This window comes from Pseudophryne corroboree, chromosome 1 (genome assembly GCF_028390025.1).
Source record: "Pseudophryne corroboree isolate aPseCor3 chromosome 1, aPseCor3.hap2, whole genome shotgun sequence".
Lineage (NCBI taxonomy): Eukaryota > Metazoa > Chordata > Amphibia > Anura > Myobatrachidae > Pseudophryne > Pseudophryne corroboree.
The window spans coordinates 1,160,838,776-1,160,861,891 of record NC_086444.1 but is presented as its reverse complement, the minus strand read 5'-3'; the positions used below and the strand labels follow the sequence as shown (position 1 = coordinate 1,160,861,891).

The window sequence follows — 23,116 nt, the reverse complement described above, 5'->3', positions numbered from 1 at the left end:
GGAAGGATTTTGAATCCCGGGTTAAGACTCATACCAGCCACACCAATCACACCGTATAACTCGTGATACAATACCCAGTTAACAGCATGATAACAACTGAGCCTCTCAACAGATAGCTCAACAATAACCCTTTAGTTAAGCAATAACTATATACAAGTATTGCAGACAATCCGCACTTGGGATGGGCGCCCAGCATCCACTACGGACTATGAGAAATAGAATTACCGGTGAGTAAATTCTTATTTTCTCTAACGTCCTAAGTGGATGCTGGGGACTCCGTAAGGACCATGGGGATTATACCAAAGCTCCCAAACGGGCGGGAGAGTGCGGATGACTCTGCAGCACCGAATGAGAGAACTCAAGGTCCTCCTCAGCCAGGGTATCAAACTTGTAGAATTTAGCAAACGTGTTTGCCCCTGACCAAGTAGCAGCTCGGCAAAGTTGAAGAGCCGAGACCCCTCGGGCAGCCGCCCAAGAAGAGCCCACTTTCCTCGTGGAATGGGCTTTTACTGATTTAGGATGCGGCAGTCCAGCCGCAGAATGTGCAAGCTGAATCGTACTACAGATCCAGCGAGCAATAGTCTGCTTAGAAGCAGGTGCACCCAACTTGTTGGGCGCATACAGGATAAAGAGCGAGTCAGTCTTCCTGACTCCAGCTGTCCTGGAAACATAAATTTTTAGGGCCCTGACTACATCCAACAACTTGGAAGCCTCCAAGTCATTTGTAGCCGCAGGCACCACGATAGGTTGGTTCAGATGAAAAGCTGATACCACTTTGGGGAGAAACTGGGGACGAGTCCTCAATTCTGCCCTATCCATATGGAAAATCAGATAAGGGCTTTTACATGACAAAGCCGCCAATTCTGAAACACGCCTGGCCGAAGCCAAGGCCAACAACATGACCACTTTCCACGTGAGATATTTTAAATCCACGGTTTTCAGTGGCTCAAACCAATGTGACTTTAGGAAATCCAACACCACGTTGAGATCCCAAGGTGCCACTGGAGGCACAAAAGGGGGCTGAATATGCAGCACTCCCTTAACAAAAGTCTGAACTTCAGGTAGTGAAGCCAATTCTCTCTGGAAGAAAATCGACAGAGCCGAAATCTGGACCTTAATGGAACCCAATTTAAGGCCCATAGTCACCCCTGACTGTAGGAAGTGCAGGAACCGGCCCAGCTGAAATTCTTCCGTTGGGGCCTTCCTGGCCTCACACCACGCAACATATTTTCGCCATATGCGGTGATAATGGTTCGCGGTTACTTCTTTCCTAGCTTTTATCAGCGTAGGAATGACTTCCTCCGGAATGCCCTTTTCCTTCAGGATCCGGTGTTCAACCGCCATGCCGTCAAACGCAGCCGCGGTAAGTCTTGGAACAGACAGGGCCCCTGCTGCAGCAGGTCCTGTCTGAGCGGTAGAGGCCATGGGTCCTCTGACATCATTTCTTGAAGTTCCGGAATACCACGCTCTTCTTGGCCAATCCGGAACAATGAGTATAGTTCTTACTCCTCTTCTCCTTATTATCCTCAGTACCTTTGGTATGAGAGGAAGAGGAGGGAACACATAAACCGATCGGTACACCCACGGTGTTACCAGAGCGTCCACAGCTATCGCCTGCGGGTCTCTTGACCTGGCGCAATATTTTTCTAGCTTTTTGTTTAGGCGGGACGCCATCATGTCCACCTGTGGTTTTTCCCACTGGTTTACAATCATTTGAAAGACTTCTGGATGAAGTCCCCACTCTCCCGGGTGGAGGTCGTGCCTGCTGAGGAAGTCTGCTTCCCAGTTGTCCACTCCCGGAATGAACACTGCTGACAGTGCTAACACGTGATTTTCCGCCCATCGGAGAATCCTTGTGGCTTCTGCCATCGCCGTCCTGCTTCTCGTGCCGCCCTGTCGATTTACATGGGCGACTGCTGTGATGTTGTCTGACTGAATCAGTACCGGCTGGTTTTGTAGCAGGGGTTTTGCCTGACTTAGGGCATTGTAAATGGCCCTTAGTTCCAGAATATTTATGTGCAGGGAAGTCTCCTGACTTGTCCATAGTCCTTGGAAGTTTCTTCCCTGTGTGACTGCTCCCCAGCCTCGAAGGCTGGCATCCGTGGTCACCAGGACCCAGTCCTGTATGCCGAATCTGCGGCCCTCTTGAAGATGAGCACTCTGCAGCCACCACAGCAGAGACACCCTTGTCCTTGGAGACAGGGTTATCAGATGATGCATCTGAAGATGCGATCCGGACCACTTGTCCAACAGGTCCCACTGAAAGGTTCTTGCATGAAACCTGCCGAATGGAATCGCTTCGTAGGAAGCTACCATTTTTCCCAGGATCCGCGTGCAGTGATGCACAGACACCTGTTTTTGTTTTAGGAGGCCTCTGACTAGAGATGACAGCTCCTTGGCCTTCTCCTCCGGGAGAAACACTTTTCTCTGTTCTGTGTCCAGAACCATCCCTAGGAACAGCAGGCGTGTCGTAGGGACCAGCTGTGACTTTGGAATGTTTAGAATCCAGCCGTGCTGTTGCAGCACTTCCCGAGATAGTGCTACCCCTACCAATAACTGTTCTCTGGACCTCGCCTTTATCAGGAGATCGTCCAAGTACGGGATAATTAAAACTCCCTTCCTTCGAAGGAGTATCATCATTTCCGCCATTACCTTGGTAAAGACCCTCGGAGCCGTGGAGAGACCGAACGGCAACGTCTGGAATTGGTAATGACAATCTTGTACCACAAACCTGAGGTACTCCTGGTGAGGATGGTAAATGGGGACATGTAGGTAAGCATCCTTAATGTCCAGCGATACCATGTAATCTCCCTCGTCCAGGCTCGCAATAACCGCCCTGAGCGATTCCATCTTGAACTTGAATTTTTTTATATATGTGTTCAAGGATTTCAAATTTAAAATGGGTCTCACCAACCGTCCGGTTTCGGTACCACAAACATTGTGGAATAGTAACCCCTTCCTTGTAGAAGTAGGGGCACCTTTACTATCACTTGTTGTGAATACACCTTTTGAATTGCCTGTAACACTGCCTCCCTGCCTGAGGGAGTGGTTGGCAAGGCAGATTTGAGGAAACGGCGGGGGGGAGACGTCTCAAATTCCAGTTTGTACCCCTGAGATACTTTTGGAATCTGCATCACCTGTCCACTGTCGAGTCCATAACCCTCTCCTGGCAGAAATGGACATTGCACTAATTTTGGATGCCAGCCGGCAAATATCCCTCTGTGCATCCCTCATGTATAAAAGTGCGTCTTTTATATGCTCTACGTTCAGCAAAATAGTGTCCCTATCTAGGGTATCTATATTTTCTGACAGGGAATCTGACCACGCAGCAGCAGCGCTGCACATCCAGGCTGAAGCTATAGCCGGTCTCAGTATCACACCTGTGTGTGTATATATAGATTTCAGGATAGCCTCCTGCTTTCTATCAGCAGATTCCTTCAGGGCGGCCGTATCCGGAGACGGTAGTGCCACCTTCTTCGACAAGCGTGTGAGCGCCTTATCCACCCTAGGGGATGTTTCCCAGCGTGACCTATCCTCTGGCGGGAAAGGGTACGCCATTAGTAACCTCTTAGAAATTACCATCTTTTTATCAGGGGAAGCCCACGCTTCTTCACACACTTCATTTAACTCTTCAGATGGAGGAAAAGCTACTGGTAGTTTTTTCTCTCCAAACATTATACCCTTTTTTGTGGTACCGGGGGTAACATCAGAAATGTGTAACACATTTTTCATTGCCTCAATTATGTAATCTGTGGCCCTACTGGAAGTTACATTAGTCTCATCGTCGTCGACACTGGAGTCAGTATCCATGTCGACATCTGTGTCAACCATCTGAGGTAGCGGGCGTTTTAGAGCCCCTGATGGTTTTTGAGACGCCTGGGCAGGCACAGGCTGAGAAGCCGGCTGTCCCACATTAGGTATGTCGTCAAACCTTTTATGTAAGGAGTTGACACTATCACGTAATTCCTTCCACAGCACCATCCACTCAGGTGTCGACCCCGCAGGGGGTGACATCACATTTACAGGCATCTGCTCCGCCTCCACATAAGCCTCCTCATCAAACATGTCGACACAGCCGTACCGACACACCGCAAACACACAGGGAATGCTCTGACAGAGGACAGGACCCCACAAAGCCCTTTGGAGAGACAGAGAGAGAGTATGCCAGCACACACCAGAGCGCTATATAACACTGGGATCCCACTATCAATGAGTGTTTTCCCTATAGCTGCTTTTTTATATATATTACATATATATATCTATACTGCGCCTAAATTTAGTGCCCCCCCTCTCTTTTTTACCCTTCTGTAGTTTTCTCAGACTGCAGGGGAGAGCCAGGGAGCTTCCTTCCAGCGGAACTGTGAGGGAAAAATGGCGCCAGTGTGCTGAGGGAGAAGCCCCGCCCCCTTTTCGGCGGACTTTCTCCCGCTTTTTCTGTTATACTGGCAGGGGTAATTTTGCATCTATATAGCCCCTGGGACTATATATGATGCATATTTTGCCAGCCAAGGTGTTATCTATTGCCCTCAGGGGCCCCCCCCCCAACGCCCTGCACCCATCAGTGACCGAAGTATGAGGTGTACATGAGAAGCAATGGCGCACAGCTGCAGTGCTGTGCGCTACCTTGGTGAAGACTGAAGTCTTCTGCCGCCGATTTTCCGGACTTCTTCGAGCTTCTGGCTCTGTAAGGGGGACGGCGGCGCGGCTCCGGGAACGAACACCAAGGTCGGGTCCTGCGGTCGATCCCTCTGGAGCTAATGGTGTCCAGTAGCCTAAGAAGCCTGTTAGGTAGGTTCGCTTCTTCTCCCCTTAGTCCCTCGCTGCAGTGAGTCTGTTGCCAGCAGATCTCACTGAAAATAAAAAACCTAAATATACTTTCTTTCTAGGTGCTCAGGAGAGCCCCTAGTGTGCATCCAGCTCGGCCGGGCACAAGAATCTAACTGAGGTCTGGAGGAGGGTCTTAGTGGGAGGAGCCAGTGCACACCAATAGTCTAAAGCTTTCTTTGTAGTTGTGCCCAGTCTCCTGCGGAGCCGCTAATCCCCATGGTCCTTACGGAGTCCCCAGCATCCACTTAGGACGTTAGAGAAAGGAATGATAACGTAGCATAGTGAAAGGAGTGATAATGTAGCACAGTGAAAGGAGTGATAATGTAGCATAGTGAATGGAGTGATAACGTAGCATAGTGAAAGGAATGATAACGTAGCATAGTGAAAGGAGTGATAATGTAGCACAGTGAAAGGAGTGATAATGTAGCATAGTGAATGGAGTGATAATGTAGCATAGTGAAAGGAATGATAACGTAGCATAGTGAAAGGAGTGATAATGTAGCACAGTGAAAGGAGTGATAATGTAGCACAGTGAAAGGAGTGATAATGTAGCACAGTGGATGGAGTGATAACGTACCATAGTGAATGTAGTAATAATGTAGCATAGTGAAAGGAGTGATAATGTAGCATAGTGAAAGGAGTGATAATGTAGCATAGTGAATGAAGTAATAATGTAGCATAGTAAAAGGAGTGATAATGTAGCATAGTGAAAGGAGTGATAATGTAGCATAGTGAAAGGAGTGATAATGTAGCATAATGAAAGGAGTGATAATGTAGCATAGTGAAAGGAGTGATCATGTAGCATAGTGAAAGGAGTGATAATGTAGCATAGTGAATGAAGTAATAATGTAGCATAGTAAAAGGAGTGATAATGTAGCATAGTGAAATGAGTGATAATGTAGCATAGTGAATGAAGTAATAATGTAGCATAGTAAAAGGAGTGATAATGTAGCATAGTGAAATGAGTGATAATGTAGCATAGTGAAAGGAGTGATAATGTAGCATAGTGAATGAAGTAATAATGTAGCATAGTGAAAGGAGTGATAATGTAGCATAGTGAAAGGAGTGATAATGTAGCATAGTGAATGGAGTGATAACGTACCATAGTGAATGTAGTAATAATGTAGCATAGTGAAAGGAGTGATAATGTAGCATAGTGAATGAAGTAATAATGTAGCATAGTAAAAGGAGTGATAATGTAGCATAGTGAAAGGAGTGATAATGTAGCATATAGTGAAAGGAGTGATAATGTAGCATAGTGAATGAAGTAATAATGTAGCATAGTGAAAGGAGTGATAATGTAGCATAGAGAAAGGAGTGATAATGTAGCATAGTGAAAGGAGTGATAATGTAGCATAGTGAAAGGAGTGATAATGTAGCATAGTGAAAGGAGTGATAACGTAGCATAGTGAAAGGAGTGATATTGTAGCATAGTGAAAGGAGTGATAATGTAGCATAGTGAAAGGAGTGATAATGTAGCATAGTGAAAGGAGTGATAATGTAGCATAGTGAATGGAGTGATAATGTAGGGTTACATCCCCTGTGCAATATAAGGATATTACAAGTCAGAGTTTTGTGACTCTTATAAATTGGTCATAGAACTTCCCTGTGTTCCTTCTCTGATGTCCCTATATATCACGCTACGTGAAACTCATTATATTGAGGACATAAAAAAAAAAAGAATGTTTTATATATTTGCAAAGATCGCTCCCTTCAGTATGATTTGTGCACATTTTTCAAATCATTTAGTACTAAAACTTCCAAGGACGTGTGTCCTCTATATGTTTATAAGAATTCACCCAGGTAACTAGTGGTGTCTGCCAGTGAATTTATGTCAGCCTGTGGTGATTGCTGGAGGTCTGATGCGGCAGCTGGCACATCGTTCATTTTCACCACCGGACATTTCACGCTTGATAAACTACACGGCAACCAGGATGAAGTTCTGATTGAAAAGAAGAATTCAGGTTGTCTCTCGCTGTGGGAGCGGCCGGGGGGGGCCTGAGAAATATGTCATTTCCTAAAAATAGTTTATTTGTTGTTCACTGGCATTTGGATAAAGGTCTGACATGATTTATCATCATTCCAGCCGTTACAGCACAGACACCTGCAATGTCAATAAGGGTGTGAGGACCATATTGCCTTCTCTCCAGGAATGGCCGAGAGGCTCCTGGAAATTGGGTGGCGCTCCTGGCCACCCGGAAGAGGATGCGGTCAATTTACCTACAATCAATATACCGACACGGTCAAAATACCAGCAAGGTCAAAATACCGACATTTAAAATGTCGACAGGTCAAAAAGTCGACATGTGTTTTTCATGATTTTATTCATTGATACCGACTTGTTAATACTTTACAATTCCCAGTGGCCCTGGAGGGGGAATATAATAGTGTGTGGAGCGCGGTACACTTATACGGTGCCCATGTCGGCCTATGTCAACATACACACACACAAAAAATTTGAAACATCTCGAATTTTTGACTTGTCGACATTTTAAATGTCTGTATTTTGATCTTGTCGGTATTTTGACCTTGTCGGGAGTTTGACCGTCGGTCATTGGTTGTCAGGATTTGGATTGTAGGCATTTCATACTAAACTCCCCCCCCATCCCGGAAGAGTAGGTAGTGGGGTCAGAAAGGAGGTGCGAGCTGCACTATGGTGTCACCCTCCCTTGGAAGGGGTGACACTAAAATGCCGGCTCCTCTACAGTGACAGGAGCCTGGTGTTGCAGTGTGACATTCTCCTGCAGCACCGGGCTCCTGTCATAGATGAGCAGCTGACAGTACAGACACGAAGCCTCCGGAGACAGTGGGCACGCCCCTGGAGAGATGTCATTGGGATCCCACATGAGGCCATGCCCCCTTTATATGCAGCCATGCCCCCTTTTCGGCACTCGCGGAGATACAGAGTGCACACCGTGAGTCACCAGATCCGGTGACGCCTCTGAGAGTAGGCAAGTCTCCTGCAGCCAGACTACACCTGATCATACACAATCATAGCTCGGCCTCCCACTTTACAATGACAGTAATCTGGCCATTGTATAGCAGGGAGCAGGTCCATGATGACATGATTGTGCCTCTACACCCCCGGACTACACCCTATGTCGATATCACACCACCTGTTGTGCCGACCTGGCTGGCCCCTCCCTGAAGGAGCAGCCAGAAAGCCATCAAGTTTGATGTGGACTCTGGGGCCGATTCACAGAGTCTGGCAAGTCGGCTGCAATTACGCTCATACTGGGGGTCTACCCCAAAAAAAGGGAGCCTCCCGCAGCTTCCGGGAGAGTAGGCAAGTATGCGTTAATGCCACCATGCCACCTCTACCTTTGTTCCCATACTATAGCTGTCATTGTTGTCAGTGTGCACTTGCTCCAGCCCTATACCTGTAGCAAGAGATCAGTTTGAAGTTAGAAGTATTTCTGAATACACTCCTCTCATTCCACTTCTTCTTCAGGAGCCGGGGCCATTCTGCGTATGCTGGCCACGCATGTGAGACAGCTATATGTAGCACATAGGCATGAAGATGGCTGCGGAACATTGCGTTAAGCTGCCGGGGCCAAACTCTGGAATGCTTAGCATTCCGGAGCTTGGTACATCTGACAGCTCTGAAGCCTGGAGATATCTGCTGCCATCTCTCCTTCATAAACTCGGGGGATTCTTAATATTCACCTGTATTTGGGGGATATGCTGCAAATATTCAATGAATGCTCCAATAGCACTTTATTTCCACTGTAGTTATCCGCCAAAGTGCAAAGTACTAAATACCAGGCAACACTGCTCCATAGCTACCTATATACGCCCTCCCCAACTCGCTTTTGTTGGCAAAAACATGTATTCCGCAAATGCCACCATCTTACTTCAGAAAATCCAGACATAAGTGCATTAATCACATAAATGTACGGGACCCTGTCTATCACTTCTTACATGAGGCCTAGTGGTATATTTATCTACAGTCGCAGTTTAGCCCTGACGCTTTGCGGCAATAAGCAATTCATTATCGGGGCACTGGAACAGAATGCATGCAGGGGCTCCGATGATGTCTTTGGAGGATTTCCTGCTAAAGGTTGTTAATAAATAGGTTCCAAGTGCAGTAAATTCATTCATTGCAGACTGACATATTTTACTTGAAAACCATGAAATCTTCCCAGATTAAATTTTCATGAATCTCTTCCAATCTAAACATCTGCAAGTCGTAAGGGAATTTGTCAAATAAGTTTTTGTTTCATACAGAATCCTGCTTTCACCTTTATCGGCTTACTGCCGCTGATTGTGTTTCCCAGGAGGCGCAGACAGTTCTCAGCAAAGCTGGCCACAATAAAATCTTTGTTGCCCCCCTTTCCCTCTTCCCTGCTTTTTAAAACAAGGATTGCGGTGCAGAACAGAACACAGACTTACTGTGCCAACTCTCCCTCAAATAACCAAGAGACTGAGGAATTATGGTGAGTTCCCCAGGCACCTGGGAGAGTAGCCCACCTTCCTGGATGCTGCACACTTCCCCAGTGCGGTGGGCACTATAGTCAGGGTCACAGAGAAAGGGGGAAGGGGTTGGGGAAATAGGTACTGATTACCTTGGCTTGTTGGAGGGGACCTGGGTCCGCTGCTGAATCGTGCTGATGCGGGCCCTCTGCAGCACGCAGCAATGCAGCACATAGTTTTTTGTTTTTTTTTCATGTCTGGTGAAGGAAGCATGGCCATACCTCCCAGATTTGGCCCCAGCCCCAGTACCTAGGCCCTATTCAGCTCTTATAGCACTGATGATAGGGACATGATGATGAAATTCCAGTCTCCATGGCACTCAAACCTGCCCCTTGGACACACCATGGGGAGAAGCAAATAAGTAGGTAAGTATATAGTGACAGAGGCGTTCGCGGGGCGGCGACGTAGAGTTGCAGGGGCAGCGAGGGGAAAATTAGGGCGGGGTGGCGGCGTGTTTGGAGCGGCTGTGTGACATATCCTATATGAAAAATAGAGGCTGACCGCCTGCATACACAGCCTAGCTGCGGCTGCAGGGGGATGTCCACACTTGCTGCGGCCACAGGGCATGCCATTCTGCATGCTAGGAGGCCTTGCCCTGCGATGGGCGGCCCCCAGCATGTGAAAGAATGAATAGCAAATTCTGCAATCCGTACTGAATAACTCCTAGTGTACACTGCTGCGGGAGCTCTTTTCTCTGCTATTGCCAAGTCAGGTAAGTCTCTTGTGTGGGAGCGGGAGGTATAATTAATGTGTGACTTCTTTTAACTACAGTGGCCATTGTATTGTTCTTGTTGTTGTCATTGTTTTTTTTATATGGGGGCCAGTGTGTGTTTTATTTATTGATTTACTGTGGGGGTCATTTTCTTTTATTTATTTATTTTTTAATCTGTTTTTATCGAATAAATGAAGAAGTACATTCCAAAGCATGAATAAGAAAAGACAGACAAAAATAAATAAAATGGATATCATAACTCTGCATTGCGAATAGCCAAGAAGAGAGGAAAAAAAAGGGAGTAAACCCGTACATACGAAGTAGTATGGTACAATAAAAGTTAAAATCCAGTAGATAATATGTAGTGCTAAAAGGCATAAGAAATGAAAGTACTTCAATAAGGAAGAGGAGGATGGACTAGAGAAGGTCGGGGAAAAAGGTATGAGAAGAAGAAGAAGAGAAGGAAAAAAAAGAAACAGAGAAAGGGAGAGAGTAGTGACCTAGACCAGGGAAATCTCGGTATGAGAAACCATCATAACTGCCTTAGGATATTGGGGGTGATTCCGAGCTGTTCGCTCATTAGCTGCTTTTAGCAGGATTGCACACGCTAGGCCGCCACCATCTGGGAGTGAATCTTCGCTTAGCAGAATTGCGATCGAAAGATTAGCAGAATTGCGAATAGAAATTTCTTAGCAGTTTCTGAGTAGCTCGAGACTTACTCCTACACTGCGATCAGCTCAGCCCGTTTCGTTCCTGGTTTGACGTCACAAACACGCCCTGCGTTCGGCCAGCTACTCCCCCGTTTCTCCAGACACTCCCGCGTTATATCCTGGCACGCCTGCGTTTTTCCGCACACTCCCTGAAAACGGCCAGTTTCCGCCCAGAAACACCCACTTCCTGTCAATCACACTCCGATCACTTCAACGATGGAAATTCTTCGTTCTGCCGTGAGTAAATCTACTAAGTTTTGTGCTAAAATACTTAGTGCATGCGTATTTTCGCCTTAATCGCTCCGTTGCGAAAAACGCCAACGAGCGAACAACTCAGAATGACCCCCTCAGTCACCGAACTTATATCTTTAGTTGAGAAAACATAATCCTTATAGGTCGGTGAGGATTTATAGTCCAGCCAGGGAAGCCAAATGGCAATAAAATCAGACAATTTATTTCTAGAGGCTAGAAGGATATCATCCATATTCATATAGAAGACAATTCTAGTGAACCACTGGCTTTGAGTGCCTCCCAAAGGTCTCCAAAGGTTGGGTATAACCTCGCGTCCGGCATTGCTCAAGTGGCGAAGTAAGGACAATTTATGACTTGACAACGACAGTGGTTATTTCTTTTTTACTTTGGAGACCACTGGGGTTTTTTTTTTTACAGTGTGTGTGTGTGTGGGGGGGCATTGGGGGTCATTCCGAGTTGATCGCATGTAGCAACTTTTTGCTGCTCGTGCGATCAACTAGACGCCGCTTATGGGGGAGTGCATTTCAGCATAGCAGGGCTGCGATCGCTTGTGCAGCCCTGCTATGCTAAAAAAGATTCCTGCAAAACAAGACCTGGGTCAGACCTACTTACCCTGTGCGACGGATCCAGAGACGAAGTTCTCGGGATGGACGTCAGACATCCGCCAAGCGCCTGGACACGCCTGCGTTCGCCTCACCACGCCTTGAAAACGGGCAGTTGATGCCCCGGAACGCCTCCCGCCTGTCTTCATGCGTTCGCTGCTGCAATCACTTTTTGCGCAGGTGGCGTCGCTGCCCAGTGACCACAATCGCTGGGCAATGACACATGTGCGCAGCCGCAGTCCTGACCCGTTCTCACCGCAGCGTAGAACTGCTGCGTGCAAACGGGTCAGAATGACCCCCATATTGTTTTGGGTTTTTTTTTTGCTGTGGGGGCCACTGTGTTTGTTTTTGCTTTTTTATACTGCCGGGGGCACTGTTTTTTTGTTTTGTTTATTACTGTAGAACCAATTGTGTTTTATTTTTGTTTACTGTGGGGGGGGGGGGGGGGGGGGGCATTACATTTAATCTACGCTGGGGGCCATTGTATTATTTTCTATTTTTTGTGGGGGAACTTTACATTTTTTATTTTCTTTACTGTGGTGGCCATTGTTTTATTTATTTCTTTTTCTGCGGGGACCAATGTGTTTGTTTTGTATGTGTGGGTTGTTTTTTTTTACTGGTATTTAGTGGTTGCCAGTGTGGTATTTTTTCCCCCCCATGTGGGGCAATGTATGTGTTCCTGAGGGGAACTGATTTTGTGCCTTGACTGATCTTGTTTGTTGCGCTGCGAGTTGATAAAGTTGGAAATCACTGGTCTCTGAGAACCGTACAGAGGGTGTGAATCAGAGGTGAATATAGAAGCACACGCAACAGTAAATGCTACTACATGCTATGCGACTTTATGCAGATGAAGCTACATAATTTTTCCCTGCTTTTAATCCATGCAGCTGTATGTGCAAGGACTGAGACACTTAATGTCAGCATCTGTGCACACAGTAATACCGATTGGTGCGTCTTTAAACGCCACCATCGGTCGCACCATAGAAACTTGCAATAGCCCTATGACAGGCACAGTTTTTCCGTCGGTCTATGGCCTTCTATGTCTGTAGCTGTGCGTCTATAAAACAAAAAGACTGATGCTATAATTTATGTTTAATTATATAAAGTACATTTTAACTCAGTTCCCCTTCTGTGTACGCCCCTTCTGCATCCACACACCGCTGCATTCTTATTTTCCATTGGTCAAAGCTGTGCTATATAGCTCATTATCTGTCAGCTGTCTCAACAACTCTAATTTTCTTCTTTACCTCAGTAACTGATGAGAAATGGGTTTACTTGAGTTCAGATTTGACCTTGGGGAAAAAAACAAAGAAGTCAAATGGGGATAAATCTGTTGACTATGGAGGAAATTCTAGCGCTGCAATCTGTTTCTTGGCCAAAAACTGCTTCACAGAGAGAGCTGTGTGGGCTGGTGCGTTGTCCTGATGAGGATGAAACCAGTTTTCAACAACTCTGGCCTCTTTCCTGCAACATTTCTAGAACATTTTTGTAGTAATGTTGATACACTGTTGCGCCTTCTGGTACCCAGTGTGCCAAAATACACCCTTGATATAAAAGAAAACAAGTAACATGGCTTTGAATTTGGATTTGCTTTGACTTGTCTTCTTAATTCTTGGTGATGATGGTGTTTTCAAGTGCATAGACTGGCATTTTCTCTCAGGAACGATAGTTAATTAAAAAAAAATTCTCAATTTCTCTGACGTCCTAGTGGATGCTGTGAACTCCGTAAGGACCATGGGGAATAGACGGGCTCCGCAGGAGACTGGGCACTCTAAAGAAAAGATTAGGTACTATCTGGTGTGCACTGGCTCCTCCCTCTATGCCCCTCCTCCAGACCTCAGTTAGAATCTGTGCCCGGCCAGAACTGGGTGCTCCTAGTGGGCTCTCCTGAGCTTACTAGTAAAGAAAGTATTTATTAGGTTTTTTATTTTCAGTGAGCTTCTGCTGGCAACAGACTCACTGCTACGTGGGACTAAGGGGAGAGAAGCAAACCTACCTGCTTGCAGCTAGTTTGTGCTTCTTAGGCTACTGGACACAATTAGCTCCAGAGGGTTCGAACACAGGCACCTGTCCTCGATCGTCCGTACCCGGAGCCGCGCCGCCGTCCTCCTTGCAGAGCCAGAAGAACAGTAGCTTGAAGACAACGAAATCGGCGGCTGAAGACTCCTGTCTTCATTAAGGTAGCGCACAGCACCGCAGCTGTGCGCCATTGCTCCCAGCACACTTACACACTCTGGTCACTGTAGGGTGCAGGGCGCTGGGGGGGGCGCCCTGGGCTGCAATTGAAGTACCTTTGGCATAAAAACATACATATATACAGTCTAGCACTGTATATATGTAAAAAACCCCGCCATTTTTTTACATGGAAAGCGGGACAGAAGCCCGCCACTGAGGGGGCGGGGCCTTCTTCCTCAGCACACCAGCGCCATTTTCCCTTCACAGCTCCGCTGGAAGCAGCTCCCCAGGCTCTCCCCTGCAGTATCCAGGTACAAGACGGGTTAAAAAGAGAGGGGGGGCACATAAATTTAGGCGCAAAACAATACAAAAAAAGCAGCTATTGGGTAAATCACTTATTAGCAGTGAAAATCCCTGTGTTATATAGCGCTGTGGTGTGTGCTGGCATACTCTCTCTCTCTGTCTCCCCAAAGGACTTTGTGGGGTCCTGTCCTCAGTCTGAGCATTCCCTGTGTGTGTGCGGTGTGTCGGTACGGCTGTGTCGACATGTTTGATGAGGAAGGTTACGTGGAGGCGGAGCAAGGGCAGATAAGTGTGGTATCGCCCCCGTCGGGGCCGACACCTGATTGGATGGATATGTGGAAGGTCTTAAATGACAATGTAAACTCCTTACATAAAAGGTTTGATGACGCTGCAGCCTTGGGACAGCCGGGGTCTCAACCCGCACTTGCCCAGGCGACTCAGAAACCGTCAGGGGCTCATAAACGCCCTCTATCTCAGATAGTTGACACAGATGCCGAAACGGAGTCCGACTCCAGTGTCGACGATGATGAGGCACATTTACAGTCTAAAATGACCAAGGCCATCCGATACATGATTATTGCAATGAAAGATGTATTACACATTTCTGAGAGTAACCCGGTTAATACCAAGAGGGTTTATATGTTTGGGGAGAAAAAGCAGCCAGTGACTTTTCCCCCATCTGATGAATTAAATGAATTGTGTGAAGAAGCGTGGAGTTCCCCTGATAAGAAATTAGGGGGTCATTCCGAGTTGTTCGCTCGTTATTTTTTTCTCGCAATGGAGCGATTAGTCGCTAATGCGCATGCGCAATGTCTGCAGTGCGACTGCGCCAAGTAAATTTGCTATGCAGTTAGGTAGTTTACTCACGGCATTACGAGGTTTTTTTTTCGTTCTGGTGATCGTAATGTGATTGACAGGAAGTGGGTGTTTCTGGGCGGAAACTGGCCGTTTTATGGGTGTGTGCGAAAAAACGCTACCGTTTCTGTGAAAAACGCGGGAGTGGCTGGAGAAACGGAGGAGTGTCTGGGCGAACGCTGGGTGTGTTTGTGACATCAAACCTGGAACGAAACTGACTGAACTGATCGCAGATGCCGAGTAAGTCTGGAGCTACTCAGAAACTGCTAAGAAGTGTCTATTTGCAATTCTGCTAATCTTTCGTTCGCAATTTTGATAAGCTAAGATTCACTCCCAGTAGGCGGCGGCTTAGCGTGTGCAAAGCTGCTAAAAGCAGCTTGCGAGCGAACAACTCGGAATGACCCCCTTAGTGATTTCTAAGAGGTTACTGATGGCGTACCCTTTCCCGCCAACGGACAGGTTACGTTGGGAAACATCCCCTAGGGTGGACAAGGCACTGACACGCTTATCTAAAAAGGTGGCCCTGCCGTCTCAGGATACGGCCACCCTAAAGGAGCCTGCGGATAGAAAGCAGGAAGCTATCCTGAAGTCAGTGTATACACACTCTGGTACTCTACTGAGACCTGCTATTGCTTCAGCCTGGATGTGTAGTGCTGTAGCAGCGTGGACAGATACTCTGTTAGACGACATAGATTCCCTCGACAGAGATACTGTTTTGCTAACCCTGGGCCATATCAAAGACGTCGTCTTATATATGCGGGATGCTCAGAGGGACATTTGCCTGCTGGGCATTAGTCTAGACTTAATGCTATGTCCATTTCTGCCAGGAGGGTCTTATGGACTCGGCAATGGACAGGAGATGCTGATTCTAAAAAACACATGGAGGTTTTGCCTTATAAGGGTGAGGAATTGTTTGGGGACGGTCTGTCGGACCTCGTGTCTACAGCGACAGCTGGAAAGTCGACTTTCTTGCCTCAGGTTTCCTCACAGCCTGAGAAAGCACCGTATTATCAAATGCAGTCCTTTCGTTCCCAAAAAGGCAAGAGGATCAGGGGCGCATCCTTTCTTGCCAGAGGCAGGGGTAGAGGTAAGAAGCTGCACCATGCAGCCAGTTCCCAGGAACAAAAGTCCTACCCTGCTTCCACTAAGTCCACCGCATGACGTTGGGGCTCCACAGGCGGAGCCAGGTGCGGTGGGGGCGCGTCTCCGAAACTTCAGCAACCAGTGGGTTCGCTCGCAGGTGGATCTCTGGGCTATACAAATTGTATCTCAGGGATACAAGCTGGAATTCGAAGCGACTCCCCCCTGCCGTTACCTCAAATCAGCCTTGCCAGCTTCCCTCATGGAAAGGGAGGTAGTACTGGCGGCAATTCACAAGCTGTACCTCCAGCAAGTGATTGTCAGGGTCCCCCTCCTTCAACAGGGAAGGGGTTACTATTCCACAATGTTTGTGGTACCGAAACCGGACGGTTCGGTGAGACCCATTCTGAATTTAAAATCCTTGAACACTTATATAAAGAAATTTAAGTTCAAAATGGAATCGCTCAGAGCGGTTATTGCAAGCCTAGAAGAGGGGGATTTTATGGTGTCGCTGGACATCAAAGATGCTTACTTGCATGTCCTCATTTACCCACCTCACCAGGAGTACCTCAGATTTGTGGTACAGGACTGTCATTACCAATTCCAGACGTTGCCGTTTGGCCTGTCCACGGCACCGAGAATATTTACCAAGGTAATGGCCGAAATGATGATACTCCTTCGGCAGAAGGAAGTTATAATTATCCCGTACTTGGACGATCTCCTCATAAAGGCGAGGTCCAGGGAGCAGTTGTTGATCAGCGTAGCACTCTTTCAGGAAGTGTTGCAACAGCACGGCTTGATTCTGAATGTTCCAAAGTCGCAGCTGATTCCTACGACGCGTCTGCTTTTCCTGGGCATGATTCTGGACACAGAACAGAAGAAGGTGTTTCTCCCGGTGGAGAAGGCCCAGGAATTAGCATCTCTGGTCAGGGACCTCCTGAAACCAAAACAGCTATCGGTGCATCACTGCACGCGAGTCCTGGGAAAGATGGTGGCTTCATACGAAGCCATTCCCTTCGGCAGGTTCCATGCAAGGATCTTTCAGTGGGATCTGTTGGACAAGTGGTCCGGATCGCATCTTCTGATGCATCGGCTGATCACCCTGTCCCCAAGGGCCAGGGTGTCTCTTCTGTGGTGGCTGCAGAGTGCTCACCTTCTCGAGGGCCGCAGGTTCGGCATACAGGACTGGGTCCTGGTGACTACGGATGCAAGCCTCCGAGGATGGGGGGCAGTCACTCAGGAAAAAAAAAAAAAAAACTTCCAAGGGCTGTGGTCAAGTCTGGAGACTTCTCTCCACATAAATATACTGGAACTAAGGGCCATTTACAACGCCCTGAGTCAAGCAGAGCCCCTGCTTCGAAATCGACCAGTGCTGATTCAGTCAGACAACATCACGGCGGTTGCCCATGTAAACCACCAGGGCGGCACAAGAAGCAGGATGGTAATGGCGGAAGCCACAAAGATTCTTCGATGGGCAGAGAATCACGTGCAAGCACTGTCAGCAGTGTTCATTCCGGGAGTGGACAACTGGGAAGCAGACTTCCTCAGCAGACATGACCTCCACCTGGGAGAGTGGGGACTTCATCGAGAAGTCTTCCAACTGATTGCAAACCGATGGGAACTGCCACAGGTGGACATGATGGCGTCCCGCCTCAACAAAAAGCTAAAAAGATATTGCGCCAGGTCAAGGGACCCTCAGGCGGTAGCTGTGGACGCCCTAGTGACACCGTGGGTGTACCAGTCGGTATATGTGTTTCCTCCTCTTCCTCTCATACCAAAAGTACTGAGAATAGTAAGAAAGAGAGGAATAAGAACAATACTCATTGTTCCGGACTGGCCAAGAAGGACTTGGTACCCGGAACTACAAGAAATGCGCACAGAGGACCTATGGCCTCTGCCTCTCAGACAGGACCTGCTGCAACAAGGGCCCTGTCTGTTCCAAGACTTACCATGGCCGCGTTTGACGGCATGGCGGTTGAACGCCGGATCCTAGTGGAAAAAGGCATTCCGGATGAAGTTATTCCTACGCTGATAAAGGCTAGGAAAGACGTGACAGCAAAACATTATCACCGTACTCGTCCCCAATTTCTCCCAAAGGTGGTGTCATCGTTTCATTTGAACCAACCTATTGTGGTGCCTGCGGCTACTCGGGACTTGGAGGACTCCAAGTTGCTGGACGTAGTCAGGGCTTTGAAAATATATGTTTCCAGAACGGCTGGAGTCAGGAAGACTGACTCGCTGTTTATCTTGCATGCACCCAACAAGCTGGGTGCTCCTGCTTCAAAGCAAACTATTGCTCGCTGGATCTGTAGCACGATTCAGCAGGCTCATTCTGCGGCTGGATTGCCGCATCCAAAATCGGTGAAGGCCCATTCCACAAGGAAGGTGGGCTCTTCTTGGGCGGCTGCCCGAGGGTTCTCGGCTTTACAACTTTGCCGAGCAGCTACTTGGTCGGGTTCAAACACGTTTGCAAAGTTCTACAAGTTTGATACCCTGGCTGAGGAGGACCTTGTGTTTGCTCATCGGTGCTGCAGAGTCATCCGCACTCTCCCGCCCGTTTGGGAGCTTTGGTATAATCCCCATGGTCCTTACGGAGTTCCCAGCATCCACTAGGACGTCAGAGAAAATAAGAATTTACTCACCGGTAATTCTATTTCTCGTAGTCCGTAGTGGATGCTGGGCGCCCGTCCCAAGTGCGGATTTTCTGCAATATGTGTATATAGTTATTGCTTAACTAAGGGTTATAGTTATGAGCCATCCGTTGAGTGAGGCTCAGTTGTTGTTCATACTGTTAACTGGGTAAGGTTATCACAAGTTGTACGGTGTGATTGGTGTGGCTGGTATGAGTCTTACCCTGGATTCAAAATTTCCTTTCCTTGTAATGTCAGCTCTTCCGGGCACAGTTTCCCTAACTGAGGTCTGGAGGAGGGGCATAGAGGGAGGAGCCAGTGCACACCAGATAGTACCTAATCTTTTCTTTAGAGTGCCCAGTCTCCTGCGGAGCCCGTCTATTCCCCATGGTCCTTACGGAGTTCCCAGCATCCACTACGGACTACGAGAAATAGAATTACCGGTGAGTAAATTCTTATTTTTTTCCACATTTTCGTTTGTTTTTGATGTGCAAGGCCTTCTGGGACGTTTACCTTCGACACCCTCACAACTGTCACTTAATCTTTGTGCTACTGAAACATGCGTGTGACATACAATCTTCCCTGTAATGGCCCATACACATGGTGACATTCGGGCTATGCCCGATTCTCACTATGCGACAGGGGCTAGGTCAGCACATAGTCAGTATCACAAGCACACTCATTATGTGCTTGCGATACGGACTATGGCCCTCATTCCGAGTTGTTAGCTCGTTCTTTTTCTTCGCATCGGTGCGATAAGTCGCAAACTGCGCAGTGCGTCTGCGCCAAATAAATTAGCACATAAGTTTGGTATTTTACTCACGGCGTAATGATTAATGGCCCTCATTCCGAGTTGATCGCTAAGAGTCATCGCATCGCAAATGTCCGAAATGTAAGTATCTGCGCATGCGCAAATGCGTGATTACGCATGCGCGACGACATACGTACGACAACTGTGCAAAATTACTTAGGAAAAAAAAAGCCGTAACTGCCAAACGAAAACGAGGAGTGGCGTGGGCGTGGCGGAGGCGAGACTTCGCAATGCTCCGACATGGGCGTGAAAGTGGGCGTACTGTGTGGGAGTATGCAACTAGCACTGGGCGTGGTTTTCGCAAATAAACATTGTCGCTGTTAAAACTAACATAGGAAACCGTAGCAACATTCACGCAGCAGCAGAGTAGGTCTGCAGTTACTCTACATTTGCGAAGTACTGGTACAAGTGTGTATGCAGTAATTAGCAGTTAATTGGAGAGCACATTCATCTGATGTCCAATTACTTGTTAATTACTGAGCACATGAAAGTTACCAACCACCAATTGACTGAACACACATTACATGTTTATTCTACTCACATATTAATCTCACACACTGTCAAATAAGGTTGTTATTTGTGTTTACCTTGGTGTGTAAGCATTTTGTAGAAATGTTTTAATGTGTGTTAGACTACTAAATACAAACAAGTTACATTTTTAGATAAAGTTAGAGAATTCTGCTACATTCTTATCAATTAACCAACACCCACATAATGCAGCATACACTATGATTTAGTTTGAAAAGTCACAATAATATATGTTTATAATATCTGTCAATGTTTTCAATGATGTCATGTTGACCAAAGATATTTAATCAAGTTGTCGTGTCTGTTTTATTAATATGGACATTAAAGTGTGGTGCAAAGCATACCTTTTTTAAAAAAATATTTATAATTTTAAGGAGAATTAGCAGATTGGTCATCAAGTGTCTATATGTTGACCTAATCTTTTGGTAACTAAGATTTTGCTAATGCATTACCTTCAAGAAATTGCACACATTTGTATTAATTTTTTTTTATTACGGTAATAATATTACACAACATTTAAACATGGCTCCACATGAGTCTCACAGGCAGAGATAGACCAAGCACCAAGCAGATGGCACTGACAATAATTATATAGCAGAACTCAGTACTCTGCAAATTTCTGCTTCTGACAAAAGTATCTTTTAAATGCATAAATTAAACATATTACACACCCTGCCACACACAAATTTGATACCAAATGAAAAAGAATTAGTATCCACCACACAAACACAACAATACACAGCACACTAGTGAGAGGAAGATGGCTCTGTTGTTTGTTCAAAGAAACTCACAGGCTACAATTCCTCCAAACAGAAAAAAGACATTTCACTAAGAGGGAGTGATCCATTCTGGCCACACAAGCCAACTCCAAAATAACATAGAGGCAACTACAAAAACATGGGTGCTGCCCATCTGGAGAGACATCACTTTCTTCTTTTTCTCCCCGCCTGAGGCTGATCTTCTTTGCTTGGTCTGCGGAGTGACCTTCGTTGGGCCTGCCCAGTGGCCTGTTCTTCCTGGGCAGGGGCAGGGGAGGGAGCCGATGTGGTTGGCTCTCTGCCACTGTGGGCAAGGGAGACAGCGATGGCCTGGAGCCCTTGCAAGATGTTATTTGCAAGGCTTTGGTTTGAGGAGGCCAGTTGTTCTTGGGCCTGCCTGATCTCTGCCAGACCTTGGCAGAGTTGAGCAACACCTTGCTCAACACAGGTTCGGATCTCAGTGAGCCGGACAGCTATCTGGCTTACCTCCCGGATGACCCCGTCTTGAAATGTGTTTAGGCTCTCACCATACCTAGCAATTTCAAGCAGGATCTCCGGGATAGCAGAGGGTTGGGTGGGGGGGCCAGTAGGAACCTGCATAGGTGGGTTTTGTTGGCCCACACTGCCAGACCCACTAGGTCCCTCCACCTCAGCCTCAACCACATAACCGGCCTGTGACTCAAACTGTTCACCACCCTGTGCTGTGTTTTGTGCCAAGCAAATAGAAGAATGTGTGGGGAAAAAGTTGGAGTATAAATTAGTTAAAGATTCTAAATACAGTTCAAATTACAGACAAATAAATGTGTAAACTTACCTTCCAAGTCATGTCCCGTCAGAATCTCAGGCAGGTCCGTGTCCATATGAGACACCCCTTGGCCCTCCTCATAACTGACACAGTCCATCGCCATCTCCTCCAAGTCAGTATACTCCACAGCGACAGGTGGTCCACCCCCTGTAGCCCTTGAGGCATTCCACTCCGCAGCCCTCTTTGCCTTCAGGCGGGATTTGAAGTCGGCCCACCTACATATGTATTGTGAAAGAGGGACAAAGTTGAGTATTATTATTGGTTGTAGAAAATATATAGCACACATGTTCTGCTTGTGTTTGCTAGACAGAACATGATATGTAACTATATTTTTTGATCAACTTAGCACAGAAAATGGATTGTCAAGATGCACTTACCGTCGTCTCACTTCCTGTGATGTTCTGACGACAGGGCCAACTTCATTCACAGATTTTGTGATGTCTCTCCAGATGCGTTCTTTTGAAGCAGCACCCATGTTTTTTGGCCCTCTATGTATTTTGGCCATGGCCTGCGTGACCAAGACACGCAACTCCCTCTTAGTGAATGCAGGCTGTCTTTTTTTCCGTCTGGAGGTAGCCTGTGAGGTTTCTTCTGGTTGGTCATCTCCATCTTCCTCCTCACTAGCAGCTTCTGTCTGCTGTGTTTGTGTGGCTAAAGTCAATTCTCCCTCAGTTTGCTCACTATGTGTGTGTGGCAGGGTATCCCCACTCAATTGTTGAGGTTCAGAAGCAGAAATTTGCAGAGTACTAGGTCCTGCCTCAACATCCGCAGAGGCGGATTCTAACAAGCGCCTTTGCCACTCTAAGCGTTGTTTCTGCAATGCCATCTGCTGCTCTGCAATGCGGTCTAGCTCTGCTGCGATTTGCTCACGAGAAGCCATGTTTGTGATGTGTGTATGCCGAGGTGTGTGCGCTTATATACCTACGTGCGAATCGTTAATTCACACAGGTGTACACTATTAATCTGGTGAATGATTGCACTGCTTATTTAAGGGCCGAGTTTGCACGCTGTGAGTGTAGGTAGTTTGGAGTTTCATTTGTTTGTTGGCTTGTGCGTGAAGGTGCTAGTGGAATTTGCAGAGTGAGTAATTGTCAAGCATACCTTTGTCCTTTCGTTTGCGTTTGGAATATAGACAGTGTTGCATTTTTTATGCAATTTTTCGTTTGTGAGTATTGTGGAAATGTTATTGTTAATTTTTGGAAGTCAAAGTGTTTTATTAATGTTTTTTTGTTAAATTATTTAATCCCATATATATTTGGCAAGTCCATTTGTGAAAATAAACCTGTGCTTATTATTTGTGACTATCATTTGTGTTCTCTTGTAGGTGCTTGTTTTTGGGTCATATAACCCTTTGATATTTCTTTCGATTGGTGTGCTAGGGAACACCAAGTTTTCATTTCTTTTTGAGCAGGTAAGTGTCCTTGGCCTGTATTGGTGGCTGTTTGTTTTAATGGTCTGTATGTTATTTGTGACTATCATTTGTGTTCTCTTGTAGGTGCTTGTTTTTGGGTCATATAACCCTTTGATATTTCTTTCGATTGGTGTGCTAGGGAACACCAAGTTTTCATTTCTTTTTGAGCAGGTAAGTGTCCTTG

At 46.7% G+C, this 23,116-nt stretch overlaps 1 protein-coding gene across 2 annotated transcripts in view; it reads right to left on the bottom strand.

The window, feature by feature from the left end:
* CTBP1 (C-terminal binding protein 1) overlaps positions 1 to 23,116 on the bottom strand; it is a 957,378-nt gene that overhangs the window by 577,702 nt on the left and 356,560 nt on the right. The window lies entirely within an intron of this gene.